Source organism: Oxyura jamaicensis, chromosome 1 (genome assembly GCF_011077185.1).
Source record: "Oxyura jamaicensis isolate SHBP4307 breed ruddy duck chromosome 1, BPBGC_Ojam_1.0, whole genome shotgun sequence".
NCBI classification, from domain to species: Eukaryota; Metazoa; Chordata; class Aves; order Anseriformes; family Anatidae; genus Oxyura; species Oxyura jamaicensis.
In genome coordinates, this window is record NC_048893.1 from 119947723 (window position 1) to 119956493 (window position 8771).

At 35.4% G+C, this 8771-nt stretch overlaps 1 protein-coding gene across 5 annotated transcripts in view; it reads right to left on the bottom strand.

Moving 5' to 3' along the window:
- The window catches only part of IL1RAPL1 (interleukin 1 receptor accessory protein like 1), a 723370-nt gene that overhangs the window by 451168 nt on the left and 263431 nt on the right, over positions 1–8771 (bottom strand). The window contains exon 2 of one of the 5 annotated variants that reach the window (XM_035316060.1): positions 2919–2960. The exons of the other annotated variants lie outside the window; for them this stretch is intronic. The gene's annotated coding sequence lies outside the window, so the exon portion shown is untranslated. The remainder of the gene's footprint in view (positions 1–2918; positions 2961–8771) is intronic. 5 annotated transcript variants of the gene reach the window in all.

Sequence of the window (8771 nt, forward strand, 5' to 3'; positions counted from 1 at the left end):
GGGAAGGGAAGGGAAGGGAAGGGAAGGGAAGGGAAGGGAAGGGAAGGGAAGGGAAGGGAAGGGAAGGGAAGGGAAGGGAAGGGAAGGGAAGGGAAGGGAAGGGAAGGGAAGGGAAAATCTGTTACTATATGAAAACAGAGAGCTAAATGACCACGGTAACGTTTGTTGAATTTAGCAGATGTCATTCAAACACAAGATTTTAATAATTGCATATGTCTGAGCAAAGACATTCATGACATATATAAACCTGAGTCTCTTCCACACACCTCTTATTTCTATGTAGCTCATCTTCTTGTCAGATCAGAAACCTAAGTGTTAGCCTACAGGTCTTGAAAGCAGTGAAATATCATTATTTTTTCCACTGATGCCAATAAGTTTTATTTAACAGCTCAACATCAGAGATTCTGAATTTTACAATTTTACTTTCTAATTTTTTATTTTTATTTATTTATTATTTTTTTTTAAGCTTTGGATAAGAGAAAATATGGGATAAAAGAGTACTAAAAGTTCAGAAAATGTTCAGTGCACACACACACACATAATACTACTTAAAGAATTGAAAAATATTACTTTTGTAGGTTAAGGTCAATATCATGACAGTTGGTTTGAAAATTAGTAGTTTGTGTTTTTTCAAAATACTTTTTTTCCATCCACAGGGAAAAACTTTCTCAAAATAGCAGAAATGTGTTATAAGGTTCAACAAAAATCATGGAAATATTTAGATCTGATAAGGAAGATGATAGGCAGACTTGTAATATAATGATCTTAAGCTTTTCTTGTTTGTTTGCATTGTGTGTGTGGTGTTTTTTGTTTGTTAGTTTTCTTGTTTTTCCATAAGCAATGAATGTGGGTTCTACAACATCACATAGGTCTTGTCTTGGGAAAATATATTGGCACCGATACCATTCAGTATTGTCATTAAAGATCTGGATGATAGGACAGAGAATTCCCTCTGTGAGTTTGCAGATAGACACAACTGCAAGGAGTGGCGGATGGTGCAGATGGCTGTACTGCCATTCACAGCATGCTCCTAAGCAGGATGGAGAAATGGGCCAAAATGAGCTTCATGAAGTTCAACAAAGGGAAATGCCAAGTCCTGACCATAAGAGCAATATACTCATGTCCCTGTATATTCTGCATCTGGAAAGCAGTTTAGCAAAGGCCCTGGAGGTTCCGGTGGACACCATGGTGATCATGAGTCAGCACTGTGACCTTGCAGCAAGGTAGGCCAACAGCACCCTGGGATGCCTTGGTTAGAGCATTGCCAGAAGGCTGAGGGTTGATCAGCCCTGGTCAGACATGTTTGGAATGTTGGTTCCTGTTCTGGGTTCCCAATTACAAGAGAGACATGGACATACTGGAGGAACCAGAAAGATGATCAAGGGATTAGAATAGAAGCTGAGAGATCTGGGACTGCTCAGACTGGAGAAGGCTGACGGGGAATCTTATCTGTATATAAGAAAAAACTTCTTTACTCTCAGGGTGGTCCAACAGTGTAGCAGGTTGTACAAAGAGGCTGTGAAATATCTATCTTGGAGATATTCAAAGCCCAACTGGTCACGGCCCCAAGCAAATTATCCTCAGTGACCCTGCTCTCAGCAAGGAGTTGGACCAGATGATTTCCAGAGCTGTCTTTGTGCCTCAACCAGAGAGTCTATGATTCTGTTTTAACAAAGTTGTGAAACTCTTAATCTTTTTTTCCAAGACTGTCTCTAGATTGCAATCTCTTCTTCCATGGTTCCTTCTGATTAAACTTAGTATGACAGATGATATTATAATGCTAATAATTTTCTACCTACCTACCTGATGTACACAGTACTATGTAAGCCAAGATAACCAATTCTGCCGAACAGAGGCAGGTCCACAGCTGCTATACTGTTTCTGCTTTCCACCATAAAAACTAATTCTGCAGGTACATGAATTTAATATTTTCAACCCTTTTTTATTTATACTAGATGTTTCATTAATTTGTTGCTACATCCTCACTTGTCATTGGCAATGTATTGAAATATACTAGAGAGGGTGCTCTGATGGGAGGTATTAGACACATATATGGACAGGGTATCCAGTCACCCTGTTTTTCCTCAACAGATTTAGTTGTTCATGTTGTGCAATAAGAATGCACATTGACCTTCTTATGGATCATAAGAAAATCAAAGACTTTGGAAGAAGAAAATCATTATATTTTTAGGAAAAAAAAAAAAAAAAAAAAAAAAGTTTGAGTACCTAAACAAAAACATTTTTTTTTTCAATAGATTGAGCTAGAGATAAGTCATATATAGATACATAAATACAATTATGTGTAAAATATATGGCAATACGTTTTACATCATCCTGAGCATGAAATTAGGAATTTCATCACTGCAGCAGATGGAAGAGTTGATGGAATTGTTTTCTTGTTTGTTTGTTTGTTTGATTGATTAATCTAACATCACATGGTCATATGCTGGGGATTTTTCATCTGAATGCAACATGATTAAGAAGATTTTATTCAAGATTTAAAGTCATGTTGTTTCATGTCCACCTGACTGATATAGGTAGTCATAATACTAGTCTTGAGAGCCTGGCTTTTAATGCCAGAGAAGCAGAACTCAGCCTGATCTGACTAGAGACACTATGCCGACTTGGACAAGGGCAAGGCAGGTTGTACATGTAGGCATGGTCCAAGTATCAGATATGTGAATTATCTTGTGCATGCATCCGTTACAATAAATGCAGCTTGTCCAATATTTAAAAACACTTGTTGAAAGTGAACAAGTCAGGTCTGGATGCCTATGTACTCTCACAAACTCTGAAAAAGAAAGGAAAAAGACAACCTAGCCACTGTGCATGAGGCAAACAGAGAAACAGGTAGTGAGAAATCCAGGTTAGTCAGGACATGATGATTCCAACTAGTATGAAGTTGGTCATAAGTTTACCTGATTGAAGAACTGTTCACAGCTTGTCAGAACTTCAGAGCTCTGCAACAGAATTGAAATGAATATGTAGCAGCTTTCATTATACAGAAGCAAAAAATAATTGACATCGACCACCTGCTGAGAGAACATCAGCACTAATGTAATGAACTTCAATTTGCAGAAGACAAAAATGCTTTGTCATAGTGATGAACAGATATTACTACACACTTCTGAAAGAGTCATGAAAAGCTGAAGTCCTTGAAAAGAGCATAGAAAGAAAACTATGCTCCATTATAGTTTTATAAAGCTAGCCACTCTGGCAGCTAAGGTCTGTGTGCCTCTTTATATACCTAAATATGGATATTTTGTGTATCCATAAATACTTCTTCTAAATATGTTATTATGCATATATACACAACTGTATACGTCCATACATATGCATGCACTTATATATGTGTGCATATACACACAAACATTTGTACATTCACACACAAACTTAGGTGGTCTCAGTATATATTCATCTAAGATGGCAAGAGGGCAAGCTGGAGTCACAATGAAAGACCAAGAAAAATCATTATAAAAGAGTTCATACTTCCAAGAAAATGCTTGGAAAAAAAAAAAAAAAAAAAAAAAAGTAAAATATATGACAAAGAACAACAAAAAAATATTTTTCAAAATAGATTAATACAATTATGTGAAGCTTTGCAGAGTCTCCAAGTGAATTAGAAGTTCCAATAATAAATGAGAAAAATAACATCAGTGCTTGAAAAAAATGGTTATGCTCTGATAAAGAAAGAAAGAATGCAAAGGAAGTGTACATTCTGTGTAGCTCTCTAAAACCACAAAACAAATGCAAAATTAACAAATCTACAAATCATCCTGTGAAAGCTATTCAGATAAATTTCTCCAGAACATGCCAAGTCACCAAATTCTTTAAACAAAATAAACCAAACCAACCAAAAAACAACAACAAACAAAAACAAACAATGAAACAAACAGAAGAAAAGGCAGCCATTCCTCGAATCAATGGCAATTAGAAGAGAGAAAGCGTTTCAGTATTTGTTTTCACAGGGCTACTGAAAAAGTTATTTAAAACTGTAGACGATGCTGAATAATAAATCTCTATCACAGGAACACCACCTTTAAACCAAATAAGAATTTAAACCACAAATGTTGAAAATGTTTCACTGGGGATTAAAATGGAGAAGTATATTTGTTAAAAATCTGACATTTTAGAAAACGATTGATTACAGTTCCATGTCTTTAGTACCATATTGTCATAAGAAAGCACCCCAGAAGTTCTTACTGTGGACTCTAATATAAGAAGGGTTAAGAGCCCTGTAAGGGACAAGTCCCAAATGACTGTACTGTGAGCTCAGACAAAGCCCCGAGAGACAGAAAGACAGAGAAACAGGAAGTCATTGGCAGGGGACTGGCGTTGCTCCTCTTGATTTACCCTAAGAGGTATGGAAAAGTACTGGAGTTTCAAACGCTCCTAGAGCTGGGGCAAACAGGGGCATGTACAAATCTGTAGGGAGACTCACTCTATGACAACTACCCCAGCTGGCAAGTTTTATCCAGGACTGGTGATCTCTCCCTCCCTCTCTCTTTTTCCTTTTCCTTTCCCTTTCCGTCAAAGCTGTCCAGTAATGCTAGGCCTACCTTGATCTCCTATAAAGCCACATAGCTTAGATAGATATATATAACAGTGAGAGTACTCAAGATGATGTTTATGCATGGATGTTGAGTGTTACCTCACCTTAGTCCACACCAAGGGGATCTGTGAATCTGAGTTACTCCAAAAGTGGGATGTGACAGAGCTATAGGTATTCTGGTGAGGTCTTCTAAAAAAATATGTTAGGACTTAAACAGCATGCTAAAGTATTATTTTAACCAGTAGCACATCTACAAGTGTATTTTTACTTCACCTGGCAGGTGTGTCTTACTTGAGCTACGCTGCTAATTCTACTCTACACTTTGAAGCAACATCACTGCAGATAACTTTATTTCACACACACACACACAAAAAAAAAAAAAAAAAAAAAAAAAAATCATACAGACATTCGTTCTGTCCTTGCTTACATGAGAGTAAGAACAGAATTTGGGCACAGAAGATGTATTTACTTACAGATCCCTTCCGACTCAGGATATTCTATGGTTCTATGATACAGATGATCAAAAAATTATGGGAGTCTAGCATTTTCCTTCAAAAGTATACATAATTCTGTATGGCAACAATATGCAGAAATGGCATTTGATCAAAATCCTATTTTATCCAATACTCAAGGTAATTTGCATATTACCATATTTGCATTATAAATCTGTGATGTGGCAAATTGGTGAAAATATACGCACAAAGAAGATGATGATTTCTGTGAATCCACATAGTTTTAAAAAATGGTCAATAGTTTTAAGAAATTCAACCCAGAACTGGATTACTTCACCCTATCTTAAACTCTTCTAATTTATTTTCAGTTCCCATAATTATTAAGCACAACAAATTGAATTAAATGCAGATTAATCTGCAAGAACTAGGAAGGTACTAATACAGACCTCTGGAACAACATATTTTGAGAGATACATGAAAAAAGTGAACAGTTGAATATTTTAATGTTTATATTAGGAGAAATTAATCTAATTCATGTACATGTTACATGAATTTTCTAATTCTTAAAGAAGGAAGTTTTCAACTTTGGAAGTTATGTATATGATAGCATTCTTAGTAATTTGATTCAATAAACATATCCCTTTAGTTTATCAGATTTAAGCAATTCTTAGGCTTAGACTTTCTTTTTTTCTGCATCATTCTAGATGTCCAAGTTCAGAGATACTCTAAGTTCTTTTATTTATTCTGTATCAAAACTACCTTTATCTATTTTAAAAACCTCATAGACTAAGATCAGTTTCTGCAATGCAAACTGAATAACATATATCTGAGAAAATATTAATTTAGGAAGTGGAAGAGAAAATTTTTGCACCACAATAGGTCGCTGTGCAGGAAACAGGTCATTAAAGACTAAACTTCTGAAAGAACAAAGGACTATATAGAAAAATAAATAAATAAATAAACAAAAATCTTCATGTTCCACACAAACTGGTGTGAAAACATGTATCTAAATACTCTATAATTTCATGCTGACCTAATTTCATGTACACCTAAATGACGTAATGGTCTTTTCTGTACTGCACTTCAGAAGGGTATTGTTGTGGTTTAACCTGGCTGGCAGCTAAACACCACACAGCCGTTCGCTCACCCTCCCCCTCCCTCTCTGGGATGAGGGAGAGAAACGGAAAAAAGTGAAGCCTGTGAGTTGAGATAAAGACAGTTTATTAAGATAGAAAATAATAATGATAATAATAATAATATGTACAAACAAGTGATGCACAATGCAATTGCTCACCACCCGCTGACCGATGCCCAGTCCAACCCCGAGCAGCCGGCCCCCCCAGCCCAGCTAGCCACCCCTATATATTGTTTAGCATGACGTCAGATGGTATGGAATACCCCTTTGGCCAGTTTGGGTCAGCTGTCCTGGGTTTGTCCCCTCCCAGCTTTTGCTGCACCCCCAGCCTGCCCGCTGGCAGGACAGAGCGAGGAGCTGAAAAGTCCTTGGCATAGTGTAAGCATTGCTCTCCAGCAATTAAAACATCAGCATGTTATCAGCACTCTTCTCATCCTAATCCAAAACATAGCACCCTACCAGCTACTAGGAGGAAAAATAACTGTCCTAACTGAAACCAGGACAGGTATGAATACAACAAAACAATTTTAGAAGTGAACAGAGGGTCAAGATTGATATAAACATTTTGAATCTTATTTATAGTACACACAGACTATCAATATATAGTTGACTTTTCTGGCTGATCAATGTCTTTCTTCTGAAGCAGCTTAAATAAAGAACAGTTGAGGATTTTGACTTAGAAAACTGATCACAGAATCACAGAATCACAGAATGGTTGCAATTGGAAGGCACCTTTGGAGGTCAACTGATCCAGTCTCTTTGCTCAAGCAGGGCCACCCCACGACTACTTGCCATGACTTTTGAAGATCTCCAAGGTTGGAGACTCCAAAACCTCTCTGGGAAACCTGTGCCAGTGCTTCATAAGCTGCATAGAAAAGAATTATCACTGATCTCAAATCTTTGATCAGATGATCACTAGTGTGGTTAGTGACTTTAGTGTATCTATCACACCGCCTCTGTGAGTTAGAAAGATGTCATTATTCCCATTTTTAGTTGGGTAGTAGGTGATAACTGATTTACTGAATGCAGGACAGTGATTTACTCAAAGCAGAACAGGAATTTGAACTGTCCCAAATTTACTAACTTGTTGAAAATATTTTATTGACAAAGAATGACTATTTTAAGTTATGACTGGCTCTTTTAAATTAAAGAAACACTGACAGCTAGCACATACATACAAATACATGGTAAGAAAAGGTTATGATAGAGCATTCTGCAATTCCAGGCTGCAGTCTTCTCCATTTAATACATTAAAAAGGAAAATATTTATAATAATAACTGTAAAGTTTTTCTCAGAGCAGTCATGTGTGAAAATAAAATAATAAAAAAAAAAAATTGAATTCTAGGAAAAAACAAACAAACAAAACAAAACAAAACAAAACAAACAACAAAAAAGAATACTTGCCCAGCTTGCACCACAGGTATGAAATCCAATATTTTATAAGCATATATGAATTACAAGTACAGTCAATTGGATTTTTGATAGGCACTACTATGCATTTTCATGCATGTAATTAAATTTTTATGTAGTATAGATGCTATACACACTCTGGATCATCCACAGTCTTATGAGAATTGCTCTACTGGAGCAGACCTGTGATTAGTTCATCACTCTGCCTTTAACACTGGCCATGGCCACATACTTCAGAGGAAAATGTAAAATACCCATGGTGGAAAATGATGCAGTAATCTAGCTCCTCAAAACATATCTTTGTGCTCCTGTCAGTTAAAGATTACTTTGTGCCCTGAAGATTGATGGCTATGATTTGAAGGATGAAGAATTGAAGCTTCTTGTTTCAAGCTGTAAAGTGTAACAAATGTGAAAAGAAATATACTCTACAAATGAGTTGTTGTGAATATGCCTGCTACTGTACTTTTTGAAACATATTATCTTTGACAATAGCAAAGGGAAAATACTAGACTAGATGGACTAACAGTTTTCTATTTCCTTTGAAATATGGAGAATTACATACTATCCTTCAGTCACTGCACAATAGTCTTTTAAACTTATAAATGTAGCCAGTGATGAGGATTCATATTTTGTAGAAAACTATCTTCCAGGAACTGGGCTAAAATAAGTTTTTGATAAATATATTTATTTTTATATTGAATTTCTGAAGCACATATTCATACCCTAAATGATATATCTATGTGTGTCTGTGTGCATATATATATATATAAAATGAGTAGTTAGAGTGTTAAAAAAAAATGTCAGAGAGTGCAGTAGAGTAATATGGTAGTACTTGGTGTTTCAATTAAGATATTTCAATTAAAGTGAAAAGTTCTCTGAAAATATTGGCTAAACAGAAAGGTAAGAAGGAAGACAGGAAGGAAAGAAGAAAGAAAGGAAGAAAAGAAAGAAAAGAAAGAAAAAGAAAGAAAAAAAAAAGAGTAAAAGAAAAAAAAAGAACAAGAACAAGAACAACAAAAAGAAAAAGGAAAAAGAAAAAGAAAAGGAAAAAGAAAAATAAACAGAAGAAGAAACAGAAAAAGAAAAAGAAAAAGAAAAAAGAAAAAGAAAAAGAAAAAGAAAAAGAAAAAGAAAAAGAAAAAGAAAAAAGAAAAAAAAAAGAAAAAGAAAAAGAAAAAAGAAAAAGAAAAAGAAAAAGAAAAAGAAAAAGAAAAAGAAAAA